Here is a 22,019-nt window from a genome sequence, read left to right as displayed (position 1 = left end):
ATTGTGGGTCGGCGTACGGCACGTCTGGGCGACCTTGGGCGGGGCCGGGGGGGCGGGGCGCGTTGCATCACGGAGACTGCGCTTGCGTCGGCGGAGACTGCGTGTTGCGTCACAAGGGATGCGCGTTGCGTCAGGGGCGTTTGCCTTGCCGCTGCGCGTCGGCCGAAGAAAGCGGGTGGTGTCTGTGCTTCACCTCGAGTCACAGCAGTGGCTTTTGTTGTAATTAAAAGTGTTGTCCTTACCAAGCCCCCCAAATAGAGGACAGGAACCAAAACTCCTAAGCAAGTGTGCGGCTCGTTTTAGGACCACACGGACTCCGGCAAATACTGCAGAAGTATTACGAGTTTTAAAATCGCGAGTATTTTCAGATGGAGGGAACTCAAAGAACGAATGTGGGAGAAAAGTAAGGGGAGGAGGAAGGTAAGAGTGAAAGTGAAGTAAAAGCATTTCTCTCTACATACAGCGACGTTGAAAAAATAAAAGACCCAGATGACTCTTAATTTGCTTTGCCTTTGCCACCCCCACCCCCCTCGGTGCAGGTTCAAACCGGCCTAAACATTTACCACCAGTTACTTTTCTCTAATGCCCTGAAGAGTTTATTAAAAAACGAATGTTTGATAAAGACAGGCTTGCCTTGTAAACAGGACTCTTAACCATGTTTTTGCTATTGCAGTATTTATAATTATGCATTAAACTCCCCCTGCTAGACAACCAGGACAAACCAGCACATAAAGCACGTTACAATCAAGTGTTCTTGCTTATTTCTCTTGGAAAGCACTTGCTCACGTAAATTGCGTTGGGCCCACAACCACAATTTTAGCAGAAATGAGTAAGAATGCTACAAACAGAAATGTGCTCTCTCAAGAGATTCTCAGTTAATTTTGGGCATCACTGATCAAGAACTGCAATAATGCGAATCTCTTAAATTTCTTAATTTTTAATATATTAGCCTTAGGGCTCAAAGAAAAGAGAACCCAGGGGTATCATGTGCAACCCTAATAGCCAACATGAGTCATTTCATTAGCTCAAACCATCTGCAGTCTGCTGCCATTACTTCTACAGATCTTAGCAAATGTGTTCCTTTTCTATTTACTGACTTGCAGAGAAGAAACTGAATTTCCTGCTTTATCTTATTGAAAGCAGTGCCCAGAAAGTGGGAAAACTCTTCAAAGAACCAAATCAAACTGAGTTCCTCTTTAATGCAAATATATTCAATGGAAAGCAATTCAAAACACATTATTTGAATAATAGCATCAAAACACAACCTGATTAAAATTTCATTAAGTGTTAGTAACATAAAATTTTTGTTTGTAATTCAATATGAAAATGCAATCTGATAATGGCATTGGAACTGCAATACTAAATGTAAAATGATACTCCATGTTGTGATGCAAGTATGCTAAAATCTAGTGAGCTATGAGTAATAACTCTGTTCCACGCAAGATCTAACAATATATCCTCAAACATCTGTCTTAATGACAGAAGCCTACTAAGAAAAACAAATATATCATCAAGGCACTCATTTTTTTTTTTTTTTTTACAATGAGAAAATTCATCTCCATTTTCCTTACAAATTTGGGCTTCATGTTAAACCTCCTGCAATAAAAAATTCTGCAAAAGTCCCCTCCAATAGAATCAGCTGTAACGTGAATTAAAAAAAAAAAAGAGAGAGAAAGAAGGGAGGAAGAATCAGCAACCAACAGATAACAGAGAAGTGCAAAATGAGATGAAAGCCACTGTCAACAATTAGGCTGCATTTTCATTGTAAATCTGCAGTGTCCTTCAGCAGCATCTGTACTCAGCAGATTGTCATACTCAAAGTCAGAAAAGATTTCAGTTAAAACACCTCCCTACACTGTGTCCAGGAGAATGCACATGAGAAAAGACAGACATATAATAATACTAGAATGAAGTTTAGGTGTCACATGGAGAAGTCACCCAGACCCACACTCCATTTTAGATTGACATGGGAAGCCATGGATGTTTGAAGAAAAACTTGTGATGATAATGACACAAACATTAATAATAATACATACAAACAACAGCTAATGATTATTGCAAAGGGTCAGACTATTCTAAGTGGTGTACATATATTACTTCAGTCACTACAACAACCCTGTGAGGCCTGTGTGTTTATTATGTTTCTCTTCTCAAAAAGGAAGAAACAGGCACAGAGAAAATATTAACTGCCCTATAGAAAGTAAGTGGCGGTTCTGAATTAAGACAGTGCACCTTCAGAGACTCCCCTTAACCATATGTTAAAGCAGACAGAACATAAACATAGTGTCCTTAAAAAAGCAAAGTTATGGAGCCATATGGACCTAGATTAGGAACCTCTGTGATATCAAGGCAGCTACCGGCACTCCTTTCTGTTTCCAAATCAATGAAATGAGATTACTGTAGTCTCCCCTGATCCACGTAGAACACATTCCAAGACCCTCAAAGGATGCCTAAAACTGCAGATAGTACTGAATCTTATATATACTATGTTTTCTCCTATATATACATATATATACCTATGACAAAATTGATAAATTAGTCACAGTAGGAGATTGAAAGTAATAATAACAAAATAGCACAATTACAACAATATACTGTAATTAAAGTTATGTAAATGTAGTCTCCCTCAAAATGCCACCCTTCTGATATGGGATGATAAAATGCCTACGTGATAAGATGAAGTGAGGGGGATAACGCAGGCATCGTGATGTAGCATTAGGCTATTGACCTTCTGAGATTATGTCAGAAAGAGGATCATCTGCTTGCAGACCACAGTTGACCAAGAGTAACTGAAACAGTGGGAAGTGAAACCACAGATAAGGGGGGGGACTACTATAATAATCCAGGCATTAGGGAACTGATGAGAGGTTTGCCAAGTACCTCGCATAAGGTGGGACAGGGTAGTTGATAATAGATTGCTTCTTTCCAGAGGGTGTATGTTAAGGAAAGTGTCTGAGGACTTTACAAAGCTGTATATAGAAAGATGTTTACTGCAGTGAAACACAAGTACATACAAAAATCAGAAAAAAGTATGGAAAAAACATATTAAGGTGCTATTAAAATTATTTTAAAAATGAAATTAATGTTGATTGTGTTGCTTGGGAGATAAATGAGAAATACATTCTCAATGATTTTGACTTCATGGTGACACCATGCCGTAGCAGTTATACACATTCAAATTTTCAGCAAATTCAGTGTGACTTGAATACGACATTTATGACTTTTTGTTCAACCAGTGAAGTAATAAAGACAAGTGGTTTAAAAAGAAGAGCATTTTCAAATGGTTTATGGTAATGATCTTAATATTTTTATTACTAGACAAAAAAGTAAAAATTCTTTGAGGCAAAAATTAAGCGAGCTGAGATTTCAAATGCATTGAACAAAGAAATGCCTACTATCACTTGCTCTTTAGATGTCTGAGTAATTAATTGCTTTATTTCATCTCCTTGGTAGCAAAATGACTGCCAGCAATCTCTAATCATCTTTATTTACTAGGTTCTCCTCTTCATTCCCTGGTATTTCTTGCAGAAACAGACAAAGATTTAAAATTTTCTGCCAGCAACCTAGTGCAAAAAGCAGGTAAGGGCTTTTGGGGGAGAAAAGCAATGCATATGATGGCATGCAGCCATCATATATGAGCAGCTTCACTGCCTTTTTCCAGTGAAAGAAAGTGGGACCGTATGCAGTATGTGAGCAAAGGAGTTGGAGCGGGGGAGGCAGATACTATTTTGGTGAGTAGACAGGAGGAAAACGATCCCAGATATTTTAATGGTTGTAATAAAATCCCTTGTGTCCATTCATAACAAAGATCCATACGGGTTAAATCACACGGCAGGACTACATGAAAACACTTTATCTCTCCTGAAAGGATACTTTTAAGTGGCAAGAGAGCTTTCCTTGACTGGTGGAAGAGGCGGGGGTGGGGGGTGGGGGTGGAGAGGTGCAGTTTGATGAGATAGCTCTTTCCAAGCATTGCAGCCATTTGGCCCAGAAGCACCTTCTCAGACTCTTTTCAAGAAATATAAACCTTCCAGTTACCTGGAGCCTTTTACTTATGAAAATCATTAAGGTCTGTTAAGTTGTAAAATTGCAAATACACAAGGTCTCTCAGTGGTGGCCAAAAATTTTTTGTTTGCTTGTTTTTGCCACTTGTTCTGCATCTTTTCCTTTTAGGAACTGCTTCCCATCTCTAGGAGACCTTAGTAAGGCTCTACCTTTTTTTCCTGAGTGCACATGATTCAGGGCAGCCACAGAGACTGGTTCGGAAGTCTATTCAGCATCCTTTCAGAGGCTCACATAGGTTCTCTTTCCCTGAGCTAACAAGCTAAACAGTGATGGAAGCCTAGCCTCCTTTGCCTTTGCTCGGGCATAACCTGCTTCATGGTGAAGCCAGCTCAAAGGAGATCTAAGAGATGGAGAAATCCTAATGCTGCCAACTCCTGGATCCTGAGTTCAAGGTCAAACTAGGGATAACTACTTACTAAAGCAAGTTAGATGTCCTTTCGCTTTATCTGCTTCCAGTTGGTTCTCCTCACTTGGAACTGAAAAAATTCTGGCCAAGCAATATCCAAACCCAATGAAGAAGGACAAAAGAGGGTATTAGGGAATGAGACTTTGTTTCAAAAGGAGGGGGCTAGACAAAGTTAATATTACCTGTAAGGTTACTGAATGTAATCAGATGTTATCTGAATATAATTTGATATTTTTATTGTTTCTTGGCATATTCTGTGGTTGAGGAATGCACTTATGATTTTAATTGCTGGCAATAAGGCCAAAGTAAAAATCAGGAAAGACTGTTTTTCCATATAGAACGTACATGTGAGCTAATCTGGTGATTTACCTCTGCAGAAAGAAGTTTCAGATGACTTAGAACATATTTGAAAACATTTGCTATTCTAGAGTAGCTGTGTTCTATTTAACCCAAAGCATTTCCCTACAGGCCACACCGTTCAAGATGACAGAAGCCTCATTCTTTTCTTCTAGATTTCACTTTAGCCTGTAACAGAGGTAACTCACAGGGCAAGGGAACCAAGAAGGAGAATGGACAAAACTAATACCCAGAGAGGGATAAGACAGGTAAGTTTTGAGAAAACTGAGCAAATTGAAATGGGTTAAGAATAAAAGAAGGGAATTGGAACGAAATACAGAAATAATGAAGGCAGACAAGAAAGATCCCACCTATGCATAACTGGTGGTCCTGAAGGAGACAACAATTATAAACAGAAAACCAGAAATAATATTCCGAGGTACTTTAGAGGTGGCTGTAGGAATCCTGGAGAAATGATAATTTTGCACAGGTTCTCTGTTTCTCATTCCCTCTTCTTCCTGGTTCCCTCCTTTGAGTTAAATTAACTGAAGCAGGCATGCTTTCAAGGCTGGAGAGTACACAAAGACCATGGGTTCTTCAAAGTCTGCAGAGAAGAGAGTTAGTACAGGGCTGCTTCCTCCCTGAGATGAAAATGAGAACTTAGGTACCTGATAAGGAGAAGGCTTGCCCCTTTCCAAGGCCTGGGAAGACCCAGGATCATTTACTTGTGGATATTCAGCCGTCAGAAACCCATGTCTCCCTTCTGAGAGCCTACAGCTGTCTTCTTTCTGAGGCTAGTTCTCCAAAATCCTGCCCCAGGCTGCTGACTAATTGCCCACAGTAGACGCCTTACAGGCAGGTCAAATGCTACGAGGCCTTGAGCAGTTTTGCTCCCTTTTAAGCCTGGGCTCCTAGAGGCTGCTTCATGGTGCCTCAGGATTCACAATGCTTATAAAAGCAAAGTCAGCTGTGCCAGAAACTTCTGGGCCTCTCACCACTTGTTCCAGCCTAATACCTTACCAGCAACTCCCAAAAGCATGATCTGCAGAGGAAAGAAATAAGTGCAAACCTGGCACAGGTGAAATAAGAAAACTCATCAATGATGATCCAAGAATTTGAAGAAGTAATAAAATTGACAGCTACACTGACCAAGAAAGAACACCCACATTGATTAAAAAAAATGAGGAATGTGGGCACCTGGGTGTCTCAGTAGGTTAAGCATCTGACTCTTTATTTTGGTTCAGGTCATGAACTCACAGTTTGTGAGATTGAGCCCCATGTCGGGCTCTGTGCTGAAAGTGCGGAGCCTACTTGGGATTCTCTCTCTCTCTCTCTCTCTCTCTCTCTCTCTCTCTCTCTGCCCCACTTGCATGCTCTCTCTCTCAAAATAAATAAAATTCAAAAAAATCAGGAATGAAGGGGGGTATATCACTACCAACCTTAAAAAAGGAAAAAAAAAAGTTTATAAGGGGATGCTATGAGCAATTAACAACTGTATACCAACAAATGAGGTAAATTTGGTGAAATGGAAAAGTTCCTAGAAACACACATTTCAAGAAGAAATAGAAAATATAAAGAAACAAAGATTGACTTAGTTTAAAAACTTCCCATAAAGAAAATCCAGGTCCAGATGGTTTCATTGGTGAATTCTACCAAAATTCTTTACAAAAGAATTAAGACTCTTTACAAACTTTTCCAGAAAATGAAGAACTGATTCCCAGCTCATTCTGAGTCCAGTACTGTCTTGATACCAAAACCAGCCAAAGACATTATTAGAAAACTACAAACCAACATTTCTTACAAATACAGATGCAAAAATCCTTATCAAAATAGTAGCAAACCAAATGTGTATACATATATAATATATATTATATATATAATATGTATATATAATACATATTATATATGTAATATGTATATATAATATGTATATATAATATATATGTAATATGTATATATAATATGTATATATATATATATATATATATATAAAAGATTGAAGACACTACTTATCAAAATCGCAGCTGCATTTTTTTTAAATAGAAATTGACATGCTGATCCTAAAATTCATAAGGATATTCCAGGGACCCAGAATAGCCAAAACACTCTTTAAAAATTACAAAGTTGAAGGAGTCCCACTTCCTCATACTTCCACAATAATGTCAGAACAACACTATTGTAATCAAAACTGTGAGGTACTGGCACAAACATAAGACATATTGTTATGGGCTGAATTGTGTCTTCCTCCTCCTCAAATTCATAAGTTTAAGTCCCAATTCCTTCTACCTCAGAATGTGACTGATTTTGGAAATAAGGTCTTTAAATGGATTAAGTTAAAATGAGGCCATTAGGGTGGGTTGCTAATCCAATAAGACTAATGCCCTCATAAGGACATCATCCTTCTTCATCCTTGGAGGAAACACCAGGGATATGTGCACACAGAAAGAAGGCCATTTGAGGGCACAGTGGAAAGGCAGCTGTCTGCAAGTCAAGAAGAGAGGCTCAGGGGAAACTACACTATTGCTAATACTTTGGTCTTGGATTTCTAGCCTCCAGATTGTGAGGAAATTTCTGTTGTTTAAGCCACCCAGTCTGTGTATTTTGTTATGGCAACTCTAGTAAACTGATACACATACAGAGCAGTACAGTAGAAGTGAGAGTGCAAAAGCAAATCCATGTATCTATGGTTAACAGATTTTCAAAAAAGGGACCAAGATAATTCAGCAGAATAACAACAAATGGTGTTGGGATAATGGATATCCTCATTCAAACGAATGAACTGGACCCTGACCTTACACCACATACAAAATTAACTCAAAGGGGATCATAGACCCAAATGTAAGAATTAAAATTCAAAAACTCTTAGAATGAAACATTGGAGCAAATTTTCATGACCTTCCATTTGTCAATGATTTCTTAGATAAGACACTAAAATCCCAGGTGATAAACAAGAAGGTTGAGAAGTTGGATTTCATAAAAATTAAAAATTTGTGTGTATTCAAGGAGACTCAAGAAAGTGAAAAGGCAATCTATGCAGTCTGGGGGAAATTATTTGCAAATAATCATGTATCTGATAAGGGACATATATACAGAACATATAAACAACTCTTGCAACTCAATAAGAAGACACAAATCCAATTGTAAAACTGGGCAAGGGATTTAAGTAGACATGTCTCCAAGGATGTAAGAATGGTTAATCACATGAAAAAATGTTCATCACAATTGGTCATTAGGGAAATGCAAAATCAAAACCATATATACTACTTCACATTCACCAGAATAGCTTTAAACAAAAAGGCAGATAATATCAATTTTGGCAAGGATGCAGAGAAACCTCATATGTTGCTGGTGGGACCGCAACACGCTACAGCTTCTGTGGAACACAGTTTTGTTGTGGGGAAGGTGGGGTATGGGGAGTGACTGCTAAAGGGTATATGATTTCTTTTTGGGGTGATTAAATGTGATAAAATTAGATAATGATGGCTGCATAACTCTGAAGTATGCTAAGAAGACATTGTATACTTTAAACAAGTGAATTTTATGATATGTTAATTATGTCTTTATAAACCTGTTTAAAAAAGAACCTGAAGAAGGTCAAGCTGAAGAATCTTTAATAAGATGTTCCTTCTGAAGTGTAATGAGATGAAATCAGAAAAGAAGACTAAGAAAACAGTAATGAGAACCATCAAGTAGATGCAGTTAGGGCACCCAGACTTTCTGGATCAATAGCAACAGAAAGAATTAAAAAAAAATTGTTTAATGTTTATTTTTGTTTTTTTGTTTTTTATTTTTTTTAAATTTTTTTTTTCAACGTTTTTATTTATTTTTGGGACAGAGAGAGACAGAGCATGAACGGGGGAGGGGCAGAGAGAGAGGGAGACACAGAATCGGAAACAGGCTCCAGGCTCTGAGCCATCAGCCCAGACCCCGATGCGGGGCTCGAACTCGCGGACCGCGAGATCGTGACCTGGCTGAAGTCGGACGCTTAACCGACTGCGCCACCCAGGCGCCCCTAATGTTTATTTTTGAAAGAGAGAGAGAGAGAGCGTGAGCAGGGAGGGGCAGAGAGAGAGGGAGACACAGAAACCAAAGCAGGTTCCAAGCTCTGAGCTGTCAGCACAGTGCCTGACATGGGGCTTACACACAAACCGTGAGATCATGACCTGAGCCAAAGTTGGACACTTAACTGACTGAGCCACCCAGGCGCCCCAACAGAAAGATTTTTTTTAATTAAAAAGTTAAACTAAAGTGGAGGAGAGTCTACTGTTGAAATAATGATTTCTCCACTGTCACAAAGATTTTTGTTTATATTTTAGGTGATTAATGAACATCCTTATGCTATATGGTTTATGGAACACAATTTCATCCTTCCTCTGCCACCAATTTCTTTCCTCTGGGTCCTGGAAGACTTCTCACTGGTTAGGCCTCAGCCTCTTCACCTGCAGAAAGGCAGGGCTGAGTTAGGCAAACTTTCAGCTATAAAATATGATTAATATATGAAAGAATTCTAAATCATAAATCATACACACATATTGGAAGGAAAATAGAAAGCCCATCCTGAAAGTAACATGTAAAGAAATACCTGGTTCCTCATTTATTAGATGTCCATATACTGGAGCATCCTGAGTTTCCCAGAGCATCTGCTCATAAGACAACAAATTTCCTAACTTGGCTCTCTTTTTCTTTAAGTGACACAATTCTGTGACTTCTAGGACAAGTGGAGGTCTCCATTTAAAAACCACTCTAATGTTGAATGAATCTTTAACAGCAGCAAAATATCTTGAGGAAATGGGGGCTTTGGTTGTTCCTGCTGCTTCCTGGCTTCCTGTACCAGAGACATCAGACAAAGGTAGGCTTTGGGGGCTGCATAAATAGCCTTGGCCCTCAAATATTTTTGAGAGAAGGGCAAAATCAAAAATAGGTAATAAAGTCAAGTGCATGCATTGTGATCCAGTGGTTTCAAAACTGTATCTTCCCACTCACGAGCAAGAACAAGTACCTGTTCTCTCAAAGAGATCTACCATATCAACACATATCAACCTATACTGTGAAAATTGCCTCTGAGTGAATCATAGTGCAGTATGTATAACTGAATGCAGGATATTCACAAAAAAATGCAAAATAAGTTAACGTCTACAAAAGTATAAGTATTTTATGGTATGTGATTTTAAGTTTTTCTCCCTTGCTTCACAGGCTCATTTTTCATTTCCATATACAACACTGAAGATAAGATCTACAATAAAAAATAAGGCAACACCCACCGCCACCCCCAAAGTAGCCTTTCAGACACATGCAATGGATTAATAAGGAAGACATACATAACTTGCTTATTGATCTAGCCCAAACTTTGACATAGTCTCCCTTACCCTGATGTCATATCTTTACTACACTATACTGAATTGAATTTAGCTCCTACAGTTTCTTAAATACGACAACCGGGAACAATGAGATTATATACAAGAACTATACAAGGATCGTGAAACAATAAAATTTAGAGAAAAAAAATCTAGAAATGTGAGAGTGATTCAGGTGAGACATGTCACCTCATTGACCATGGGGTTCAGTCCACTCACTAATTTGGCTGACCAGATTTCCATGTGTACCTTCTGGAAGCTGCCCATCTGGTAGAAAAAAGAAAATCTTAACTGTAAAAGAAGAAGAAGGAGAAGAACAGCAACAATAGTTTTTTTCAGTTCATATAGTGCAGTGTGATACTTCCCCCAAAAAATATTTTCAGAAATTAAGAATTGATGTAAAGTATCTTTCTCCCTGGAGGGAATAAGAAAGTCAGATACTCTGTCTTTTGTACATGGGCAACGCTTTCTCTTACCTGGACTTTCTCTCTCTCACCTGGACAAAAAGGTATGATGATCATTGCCTTTCTTAGTATGAAAACCATTCAAATAAGTAAAACCTATGCTCAACCAGAACTCTCACTTCTATCCACTTGTCTTAGAGCATTAAAAGACCAATTGCTACTCTAATTCCATGAAAACTTGTAAATCATATAGGGCATATGTGACGACCCTGCTAAGAAGAGAATTTGACCAACTCGTCCCTAGTTCTCTCAGAAGATACCCTCAGAAGCTCAATACTAAAGGAAACTTCAGTCCCGGATCCTCTAAGTGCTTTCCTTGCATGTGCATGAGATGTTTTGGCAGCTCTGTGGAGCTTTCAGAAGCCGTGAACAGAGAAAATAAGAAAGAATGGCATTCCAGGGAATAAACAAGTTTGACCTCAATTGGACAAAAGGAGGCACAAAGCCTGGAGAAGGAAGAAACAGAATAGGTAAAACAGAACACACCCTGTAACACCAGGGGAAAGTAGCAACCTTATAAATACAAACATGTTGGACAGCAAACGTACCAGTGCTGTGCCTGAGAGTGATTCAAGGAAGAGAGAAAGCCCTGCACATCGGATGAGAATCACATGCATCAGGGAAGGAAGAAAGAGCAGAGGGGAACCTGCTGCCTACTTATGTGCCCGCCCAGCTGGCTTGGCCTCAGTGCTGCATCCAGCAACCAGGAAGCCACCGTGGGAAAGCCAGCCCTAAATGCACAAGAGGCCAAGGAGCTCGGTTTCCTGAAGGATCCCTGCCTCCTGAAGCTGGCAACAACATCCCTTCATCTGGCTGGATAAAGCAGGGCATCTTTCTTTCACGAGAAACAAGAGGTGTTTGGTTTTTTTTAATTCAGATTTTATTACTCCCACAGGTTTGAGAGAGGTGGCATGGGAAAAGCAAATGTTAGCTAATTAACTGCTTCCTAGGATCCAATCAGTCATTAAAAATGTGCTTATGAAATTTTCTTGAGCTGTTCAGTTGTTTGTAATTATCCAAGTGGTTCATACTACTCATGCATGTTTTCTTTTCCTTTCACATGCACCTCTAAGCAAATTACCTAATTCAGTGTGGTTATTACTTTGGACCTTTAAAAACTGTATATTGAGAAATTTCACACAATGATTAATGTGGATATATCTGTTATGCTTATGGCTAATCCTTTGTGTCCAGGTGTGATTATTAGGTGCAAATTACAGAAATTTAGCCCAACTTATTGCCACTTAATATCAACATCCATTCACATGTTCACTTGATTAATCTTATTCAAGGGCAGTATTTTTTAAATTTATAAATAAATTATACAACCAAAATAACAAGTGACTGGTTTAAGAGTTGACATGTGGCCCAGTTCTGGCCAGTGAGATGTGACGAATATTTTGGTAGTGTGTGGGGGGGGGGGGTGGGGGGGTGGGGGGGAGTCTGAGAAATGTCTACTTGCTCTCAAAAAGAGGTTCACAGGAAAAAAAAATCCTCTTCTACACATTTTACATCTGTGTGTAATGCCTCAAGCAGTGGCAATCATCTTGTGACCATGAGTAGAGCTAAGCCAACACATCAAAATATTGAAACTGGCAGAATGAAGAGCTGGAAAGAATCTGAATCCCGGATGACTTCTCTAGGCTGCTGAACCAACTAACTCTGGAGCAGCCCACCTCTGAACTTGTTATTTGAGATAATTTACTTCCTTTGGCATTGAAGCTTTTGTGAGTTGGGCTTTATATCACTTGTAGCCCAAAGCATCCCAACTGATTTCTGTGGATGAGAGAATCCCAACAAAGGGAATATATCAGTTGGTTGTTCAGATTTCGCCTAGTGAAGCCAAGGCTCCCAGTCACTAGCCATGTGCCAACCCCTCCACCTAGCTCTGAGATCTATAGACATTTGAACATCAGCTTGAAGCACTGCTGAAGGTAGTGGTACAAGCCCACAAGTTGGCTGTCGGCCTCCCTCTCTGTGCAAAAAGACATTTAGATGTTATCTGGGAACAGGGAGGATCTATGGTTTGCCCAGATATTTACAGTCTGTAAGTTGGAAAGGCAGAATTTGCTTGGAAGTACTGAAGATGCATCCTCATTTTCAGGAACTTCACCCTAGCCTCAGTGATTCCCATCCTCAGCCAGTGGTTCCCTGTGAGTACCTACTGAGGAGTTTACTCCGGCCATACACTAGAACAAGGGGATACTGCAAACTCCCCACAGCTCTTACTTTCCAGCAAAGTCATCATTTCTCTATCCACCTGATGGACTTGGAATTTTAGCTTCTCCAGGCCATCCTGCAGGGGACTGAGTCTTTCGTTCACTGCCACTTGGCCTATAGCTGGTCCCTGACCCCTAAGACCTTACTCTATGCTACAAACTTGGTCCCCAGTTTTCTTGGAAAGAGAAGACAGGAAGTTATAACCTGAGGCTCTGGAGGTTTTCAGGAGTTCCAGTGTGTCCTTGCAGCACCCCCAAGTGACTCATGCAGCACCCCCAAGTCTAGCCCTGTTTCCTGCCTAGAAGTGTTCCTAATATGATGACCAGGGTACAGTTGAGCTCTGACAGCCCCAGGCTGGCCAGCTAGCCACATGTTCTATATCCTGTGGCTACTGATGATGCGTAACATGTGCCCACAGGCTGACTCACAGTTGCACCCCATGGCTGGCCTATGGTAGAGGTGCATGCTCAGCACAGGAAGCCCAAATCAGTAAAACTCTATAGGCCAAAGGTCAGGTAGTATGGAGAAAGGCTGCATCTTCTGGAAGAGCTCAGAGTGAGAAACTGCCATTCCAAGCCACAGTGGAATGATCCAGGGGGTCTTCTGAGCAGAGAGGGAGCCTGTAAGGCTTGCCTGAGGTGTCACTCCACTGTCCTGTTGAAAGACAAGTTGCAGGGTACCTGGGTGGCTCAGTGGGTTAAGGATACGACCTTGGCTCAGGTCATGATCTCGTTGTTCATGAGTTTGGGCCCCCCATCAGGCTCTGTGCTGGCAGCTCAGAGCCTGGAGCCTGCTTCAGATTCTGTGTCTCCCTCTCTCTCTGTCTCTCCCCTGCTCACGCTCTTTCTCTGTCTCTCAACAATAAATGTTTACAAAAAAAAAAAAGAAAAGAAAAAGGTTGCAAGGTGGGCCTGAAGATAAGCTAACCCTATTTGATTCTGAAAACAGACACTATCCCTTTCCTTCCCCCTCCCCCTGCCATATCTAAAGCAAGACAATGTAGTTTGCCAGACCCAGTTACCCCTTCCCCACAGAGGGAAAATACTTCCGCTATCTGCTTCCATCTCTTCCTATTTACCATGGCCTTAAGGGGATCCTGTCATGGCCACCTGCTGAGCCCAAACCAGCATTGGGGAAACTCCAAGCAAAATGATCAGGCAAAGTAAACTCATACATACACCTAAGTACGGTGGTTTTAAGGAAGGAGACAGCCAAATTCCAGAACAGATGGCTACTATGGAGTGCAACCAATAGAAGAAACATAATAAGACTATCAAAACATAATGAGGACACACAAGGAGATATTATTAGAGCACAATAAGATACTTCTGGAACAGAGTAATTCTTGATTTTTAAATGTAAAATTCTAGTAGAGGTACTGTAAAAGAGAATGGTCCCTGCTGAAAGCCAAATTACTATTTTAGAAGGCTCTAATGAAAGATACATGACAAAAGTTAATGAAATAAAAATAATAAGTGAAATATCAAGATATGAAGGGCAGAAACAGAAGGCATAATACGTAAATCACAGAAGTTGGGGGAGAAAACAAAACATATGACAGAGAATGAGCAAAGAAACTATATCAGAGGAAAAACAACTCAAGGCTTTGGATTTGATAGGGTTCTGAAAAGGCAGAATTTAGATCCATCCTGCTAAAATTTCAAGAACAATCCTATCACTTTCCAGAGAAAACGAGTAAGTTGTTTCTAGAAACAATCAGTTTAACATCACATTTTTCACTTGTAATCCAAAAATTCTCAACCCAGGCAACATGTTATTATATGAGTACCAAGGAGCAGATTATGAGAGGTGCACAGTGGGAAGCAGCGGTCTCAGGTGTCCTCTCTGAGAACACTCCAGTACAGTCTTGCCAAAGAACCAAATCAAACAAGCACCCATGGGAGGTGAAGACAGAGTTTAGTAAGCAATAGTGAGAACAAATCTTGTAATACTTATTTTAAAATCTTAATGGACAATGATAATATGAATGTAAATTGTACTACAGTTGCTCATAAGGATTCTTGAAATAGAAGAAGGAAGATTTTGGTAAGAACCCGGACCCAAACGATCTCTGAATACCCCAGGAAAAAGGAGAAGGGTCGGGAGATGGAACAGAAAGAAAAATGACTCTAAGAGTCTTCTCCAGGTGGGGTGAGGTCAAGAGGGTACTGAAAATATTTTAGTGTGAGAGTGTGCTGTTTATTAAGCTATGATCTCTCAGTCCAAATCCACTGCTCTCTATTTTTTTTTAAATTTTTTATTAGTTTTCTTTATTTTTGAGAGGCAGAGAGAGACAGAGCGCATGTTGGGGAGGGGCAGAGAGAGAGAGAGAGAGAGACACAGAATCTGAAGCAGGCTCCAGGCTCTGAGCTGTCAGCACAGAGCCCGATGCGGGGCCAGAACTCACGAACCGTGGGATCATAACCTAAGCTGAAGTTGGACGCTCAACCAACTGAGCCACCCAGGCGCCCCTCCACTGCTCTCTAATACTGGGGTTGGATCCCTGTAAGCTATGTTTTTCTTCTGTTAGGTGGTTTCATCTTGCAGTCTTCTAACAGGGGGCAATGGAGTAGCCTGAAAAGTGGGGTAAGGTGTAGGACTTCTTCTTCCTGTTTGCTTGTTCTTCCTGCCAGTAAGGTCTTAGCAATACCTCTGCCCTGACAGCAGCAATTGGTTCCAACTTCTTTTAACACTCCCAGAAACAGCTTTCTTGTGCTCTCACACAGGTATGAACAACAGCAAGGGACGTCCCTATATATATTAGAAGGATAACAGAATATTAATTACAATGTTTGCCAAAACATTTGAAAACAGATGAAATGGGCAAATTCCTAGAAAAACATAACCAAATAAAACGTATACAAGACCCTGACAAGGACATTTGGAAAAGTGTGGATAAAAGGCTAGTCTCCCTCACAAACACATAATCAAAAGCCCTGAACAAAACATTGACAAAATCAAGAGATTCAGCATGAGAAAGCAGAGTTCAATCTAGGAAAGCGAACATTCAAAAATCAATCAAGGTGATTCGTGATTCACTATATTACAGAATCAAGAACTTTCCTATGGTCATCTCAAAACAGAAAGAAAAGTCATAGGAGAAAATTCAGTATCCACTCATGATCTTAAAAAAAACAGGGGTACCTTGGTGGCTCAGTTGGTTAAGTGAATGACTTCAGCTCAGGTCATGATCTCATAGTTTGTGAGTTCGAGCCCTGCATGGGGCTCTGTCCTGACAACTCAGAGCCCAGAGCCTGCTTCAGATTCTGTGTCTCCCTCTCTTTACCCCTCACTCTCCCCTGCTCATGCTGTTTCTCTGTCTCAAAAATAAATAAACATTTAAAAAAATTTTTTTAAATACTAACAAAATAAGAAAGTTAACAATCTTGAAATAGAAGGGAACTTAACTGATCACTACAAACAATATGCAGTAAACATCGCTCTTTATTGTGAAATGTTGAAAATGTTCCCTCTGAGATAAGGAATAAAAATTATGAAGACTGGGGTGCCTGGGTGGCTCAGTTCGTTAAGCAGCCGACTTCGGCTCAGGTCATGATCTGGCAGTCTGTGAGTTCAAGTCCTGCGTCCAGCTCCGTGCTGACAGCTTGAAGCCTGGAGTCTGCTTCTGTTTCTGTGTCTCCCTCTCTCTCTGACCCTTCCCCATTCACTCTCTGTCTCTCTCTGCCTTTCAAAAATGAATAAATGCTAAAAAATTTTTTTTTAATTATGAAGATTGGAAAGAAACAAAATTGTCTTTTCTTTTTCCAATGACATGATTCTATATGTAGAAAATTGAAAAGAATGTACAGATCAGCCATTAGAACTAGTAAGTTATCAAAGTAGTTGGGTATAAGGTCAATAAGCATCAATCAGTTTCATTTCCATTTTTCAATGGCAAACAGAAAATGGAATAAAAAATATATGCCATATATGATACATTTTCCCAGAGATGGATCCCATATGTGCTTTTGTACGGTAATGTGAGTGCCTGCTTCTCCCATCAAGAGGTGGGGAAAATCGTTTCACCCCTTCATGTGTGGACTGACTTCATGGCTTGCCCTGAACAACAGAGTGTGGCAGAAGTTACATCATGTGGATTTTGGAGCCCAGGACTGAAGAGGCCTGTATCTTCTGCTTTTGACCTCCTGGGACACTCCCGTTCACAGAGCTCTGTCATGGACAGATGCCCCACCTAGATTACTGAATGATGACAGGAGAGGCCCAACTTCAGTGGCATCAAAGTTCCAAATACATATAAGTGAGGCCATTGGGACCATCAGGCATCTTCCAGCCATAATTTGAACACCATCACAGGAGGGACTCCAGGCAAGACAAGCAGACATAATACCCATAGAACCATCAGGGATGATAAACTATAGATACCTAAGCCGTGATATTTTGAGGTGGCTTGTGGCATAGCAATAGATAACTGAACACTAAATAAATTAAATAAATAAATAAATAAATAAATAAATAAATAAATAAATAAATACAGGTAGGATTTATAGCTCTTGAAAGCTATGCAATGTCTCTACTCAGAAAAATTATAAAACAAAATATTGAGAGAAATTAAAGATGATCTAAATAAATGCTCATAGGATGGAAAACACACTATGGTAAAGATGTCACTGTCTTTATATTGATTTACAGATCCACTATAACCCATCAAAAATTCTAGCAGAGTTTCTTTGTAGAATTTGACAAGCTGACTACAAAATTTATACAAGAATGCAAAGGACATGAATAACCAAACAACACTGAACAAAAAAAGTGCTTACTTTATTGGATACCAAGATTTACTTATAAAGTTTCAGTTACTTAAGACAATGTATGGTATGGACAAATAGACCAAAAGATCAGAGAATCCAGGAGGTGACCCATGGATATAAGAACACTTCCACATCACAAAGATGATATTTCATAGCAGTGAGGAAAAGGGCTGTCTTTTGAATAAATGGACCTAGGTCAACTGGATATTCATATGGAAAAATGAAACTATATTTTTTGATTATAAAAAAAATCAAATCAACTCTCAGTAAATTATAGTTTCCAATGCAAAAGGAAAAGTAATAAAACTATTTAAAGATAACACAAGACAAAAATCTTTTTAACCTTGAGGTAGGAAATCTTTATTTCAATCAAGACACCAAAAAGATCATTGTGAGATGAAAAGGCAAGCTCCTGAATACAAGAAGATAATCTATATATGTGTGTATATAGACACAGCTGACAAATTACAAATAACTGAACAAAGGGCTTATCTCCAGCATATATAAAGAGCTCTTTAAAACAAATAAGCACATACAACACAATGGAAAATGGGCAAGACCTTTTATAGGTACTTCACAAACGAGGGGCTCCAAATGTCAAATAAACATGTGAAAAGGCATTCAGTGTAATTAATAATCAAGGAGATGCAGAATAAAACTATAGTGAGTTACCATGACTCACCCACCATATGGCTCAAAGGAAAATAAGTGGCAATACCCAGTATTGGTGATAATGGAGAAAATGTAAATGGAACAACTACTTTAGAAAATTATTTGGCATTATCTACTAAAATTGAATCCATGCACCCAGAATTTCACTCCTAAGTGGTGCACAAAATGATATGTAAGTCAGTGTTCATAGCAGCATTATTTGCAATAGTCACCAAATTGAAATAATCCAACTGTCCATCCACAATAAAATACATAAATAAAATATGGGACATACACACAATGGAATACAACACAGCAGGGAGAATTAAGGCACCACATCTAAATGCAATATGAATTAATCTCATTCCTTCTTCATTGCTTTTGTGGATTCTGCCCTGCCCTGCCAAGACAAAGATACCAGAGGGACCCTCTTAAAAGCCCCTCCTCTCCTCACCATTACAGTGGTCGTAGCCTTACTTGGAGTAAAAAGGCAAAGTCCTTTAAATCATCTACCAGTCTCCACACAAGGTAGCCCTTGGTGTGCCTCTAACTTTCCCTTCACACACTCCCCTCCAACCACACCTCTCCTTGCTGTTCCTGGAGTGTGCCAAGCATGCCCACATGTGGAGGCCTCTACACTGGCTAGTCCCTCTGCCTGGAAAGTTCTCCCCACCACCCCCCTCACTTCCTTAGGTCTCCAGCAACAGGAGAGCACCTCTCATCACTCTATTAAATAGCTCCCCAGTCCTCACACTCCCTATCTGCTTCCTGGTTTTCCTTTTTCACTCTAACACCTGCATGTGACATAGGATTTATCTATGTTTTTCCATCTCCCCTACCTAAAATAAAGCTTCATGAGAATGGGAATTTTGTCTGTTTTTTTCATCACTATATCGTCAGCATCCAGAAAATTTCCTGGCACACAGAAGGTGCTCAATAAAATCCTGTTTAAGAGCGACCATATAAAAGGTCCTAAAATGACTGATGCTCTCTATCCTTAGGAGGAGCTTATCTACCAGTGCAGGCCTCACTGGGGGTCCCCTACCTCTCTGAACCTGTGACTTTTTCTCCCCTTGGACAGTGGATTTCTATGGAAGGGAAGTCTCGTGCTTCAGCCTGAGGATGGTTCAGACCAGCAGTCAGCACTCTGGGAGTTGCAAAGAGGGAGGCTGAGATGGCAGATGGAGATGCAGCCTCACCCTTCTCCAGACCCTCACTTAATACCAAGTAGTTCAATGTCCATTTAAAATGTCAAGCTAAAAGAACAAAAGGAAATGTTATTGCTATCTTTTTAAAACTACACAGAGTGAAGCCCCGTGAGAGCTTAGAAACTGTCTACCACCTAAACAGTGGGACACAATCTAAGCTCCCATCTCATGTTTTTCTGATTTTCTACTACCAGACACTGCCTTGAGTGCTATATTTTATATCCCATTTTACCACCTTCAATAAAATTCACCTGCATCACTCAAAGGATACCTAGCTGAGGCCTGATTGTAATTTTTGCCAATACTTTCAGGACCTTAACAAGTTATTTCACCAATATATGAATACCAACCATCACAGGCTTTGGTTCCATAATTTCATGTATGAATTTTAATAGAATTAGGTCACAAAACACAAAAATGTACAATAATATAATGGGGAGATATATTTTGGGATTGGAAAATACAGAGGTTCACCACTGCATATCTTGGTTTAAAAAGGAACAGAGCAGGGGAGGATAATGCTTCTTTCATTTCTCACTTCTTTTCTAGTCTTACGTATTTTCTAGAATATGTGATTCTAAAAAATGCCGATGCAGGTCAAATAAATTTGCCATGGAAAACAAGATAAAAAGCAAAGCTTCCTGCTTCTCAATACTACTTAGTATTAAAATACAGTGATGACCCTCTCTCTTCTGCAGCAATGCACACAGAATCTGTTTGACAGACCCTGTGTCAATGATGCTGCCACAGAAACACACCAGCAGGATGGATCTGTATGATTCACAGCGTGACAGCCATTGCTTATCATGACATCCTGTCTGGATTAAAATCCTCCTGGGGGGCAAACATTATTGCAGAGGACAGAACGCGGAGGTGGGCATATGTACTAGGTACGTAGGTTTGGGTTGTGATAGAAATCCATCTCTCTGTCCTTGGCGTTGCTCTCTCCCTGGAGCACGGCTTTTGTCACACACAGGGAGCACAAAAGTAGGTGGCACTGAGCAGCACATTTCAAATTCTGCCAATGGAGACACCCTGACTGTGGGACACCCTGACTTAAGTCCAGATATCCTGAGGAGCAGAACTCTTTAGCCTACTGTGCGCTAGTTGCTATATCCAAATCAATACACTCATCTTGTCCTCACAGGGGGCTTTGCAGCAACTGCAAAACAGCAAAGAGATGCTGGGCCTATGATCCTACTGTTCCTTGTAGCCTGACCTCCACTCCTCACCCCCCTCATGTGGTCACCAGGGAGTCCTGCAGCCTAAGGCCGGCAGCAAAAGCCTCTAACCTATAGGCCAGGTGCCCAGAGCCAAAGAGGACATACTGAATCACATCAGAATGAGAGCCCTCTGGTGGGACAGTCCACCCAAGGAAACCAGAGCTCAGAGCCTAGGAAGCGAGGATGGAAGACCAGGAATGAAGAAACAGGTGGAATCAGGAAGGGCAAAGCAGGACTGGCAAATCCTGGAAACACGTTATCACCAGGGTTCTGGAAGTTCAACGCATGTGGAATGTAGGAGCAGAGCCTAACATTTAGAGGCTAGCGCCAAGAATGAACCAAGTCTGCCTTCAGCCACACCCCCACCCTTCTAGTAAACTACAAGTACACTGAGGTGGCAGGGGTGGGGGTGGGGGTGGGGGTGGGGTGGGGGGTGGGACGGAAGCCCAGGCACGTAACTGTACCTGTCCTGCTGCAGCTATACAGGTCAGTGGTGGGGAAGGAATCTGCCCTCAGCACCCTTGGTGAGGAAATGAGAAGAACATGTGCCTCTTCTGATATGTAGACCAAGTTCGCAGTACCTTAAAGGTTTGGTTGACAAATACGGAGACTTTCACAGAACATTTCCTAGACGCAGATCCAGTCACTGTTATTTATTACCCGGGAAACTGAACAAGCACATATAAAAGTTAAGGGCCAGATCTCAGTAATAAAAGTTCCATAAGTACAAAATTATATTAAAATAATATATTTATTTTAATTATAAGTGACTTTTTAATATATAATATATATATACTTTTTATATATAATTATATAATGTGAGTTTTTGAAGAGTTCCAATGAAGTGATTGATGTAAAACATCATGCTTTTTTTCCCCCAAGGAGACTGAATGTGTCTTATTTACAATTACTCAGAAAACAACAAAAGTGGCAGGACCTTCCTGTTCTTGGGGCACAGGTCACAGTTGGCTGAGGGATGATTTCTCATCTGTGGGAGAGGAAGTCCTTAGCAATGCTGCAGCCAGCCTTCCTGCAGCTCTGGAACCTAGAAGCTCCTCCACTAAAAGTGGAGGAATGTGTGATCCCCGCCATGTTGGAGGGGGTGGTGCACTGGCCCCCCAGGCACTGAGAACCAAACTACCAGAAGGGAAAGAAGAGGGACAAGATGACAAGGCCAGTACATGAAGATCCTCAGATTTAGATCTCATTCCCAAAGCACTGGAAAACCAAGACAGTCCAGCCTCTACCTTGCCTGAAATGTCAGATCCTCAGAGTGCTGAACTGGAGTCTCACAAGGACAATAGGGAGCAGGGGCTGCTGGGA

General features: G+C 40.5%; 1 protein-coding gene and 1 long non-coding RNA gene across 6 annotated transcripts in view; one reads left to right on the top strand and one right to left on the bottom strand.

The window, feature by feature from the left end:
* Window positions 1-22,019, bottom strand: part of ENTREP2 (endosomal transmembrane epsin interactor 2) — a 469,222-nt gene that overhangs the window by 153,897 nt on the left and 293,306 nt on the right. The window lies entirely within an intron of this gene.
* On the top strand, window positions 143-11,613 carry LOC121042515 (uncharacterized). 2 transcript variants are annotated; one of them, XR_005796266.1, is made up of 5 exons: window positions 143-420; window positions 3,529-3,579; window positions 4,940-5,076; window positions 9,497-9,656; window positions 10,001-11,613. It is a non-coding gene; the product is annotated as an uncharacterized LOC121042515 (long non-coding RNA). The 2 variants fall into 2 exon arrangements; XR_005796265.1 differs by having other exon boundaries at window positions 146-420; window positions 3,496-3,579.

The sequence above is a fragment of the Herpailurus yagouaroundi genome, unplaced genomic scaffold, assembly GCF_014898765.1.
Source record: "Herpailurus yagouaroundi ecotype Mexico unplaced genomic scaffold, PumYag 185, whole genome shotgun sequence".
NCBI classification, from domain to species: domain Eukaryota; kingdom Metazoa; phylum Chordata; class Mammalia; order Carnivora; family Felidae; genus Herpailurus; species Herpailurus yagouaroundi.
Note: the sequence above shows the minus strand (reverse complement) of the source record. Positions and strands in the feature narration are given on the sequence as shown.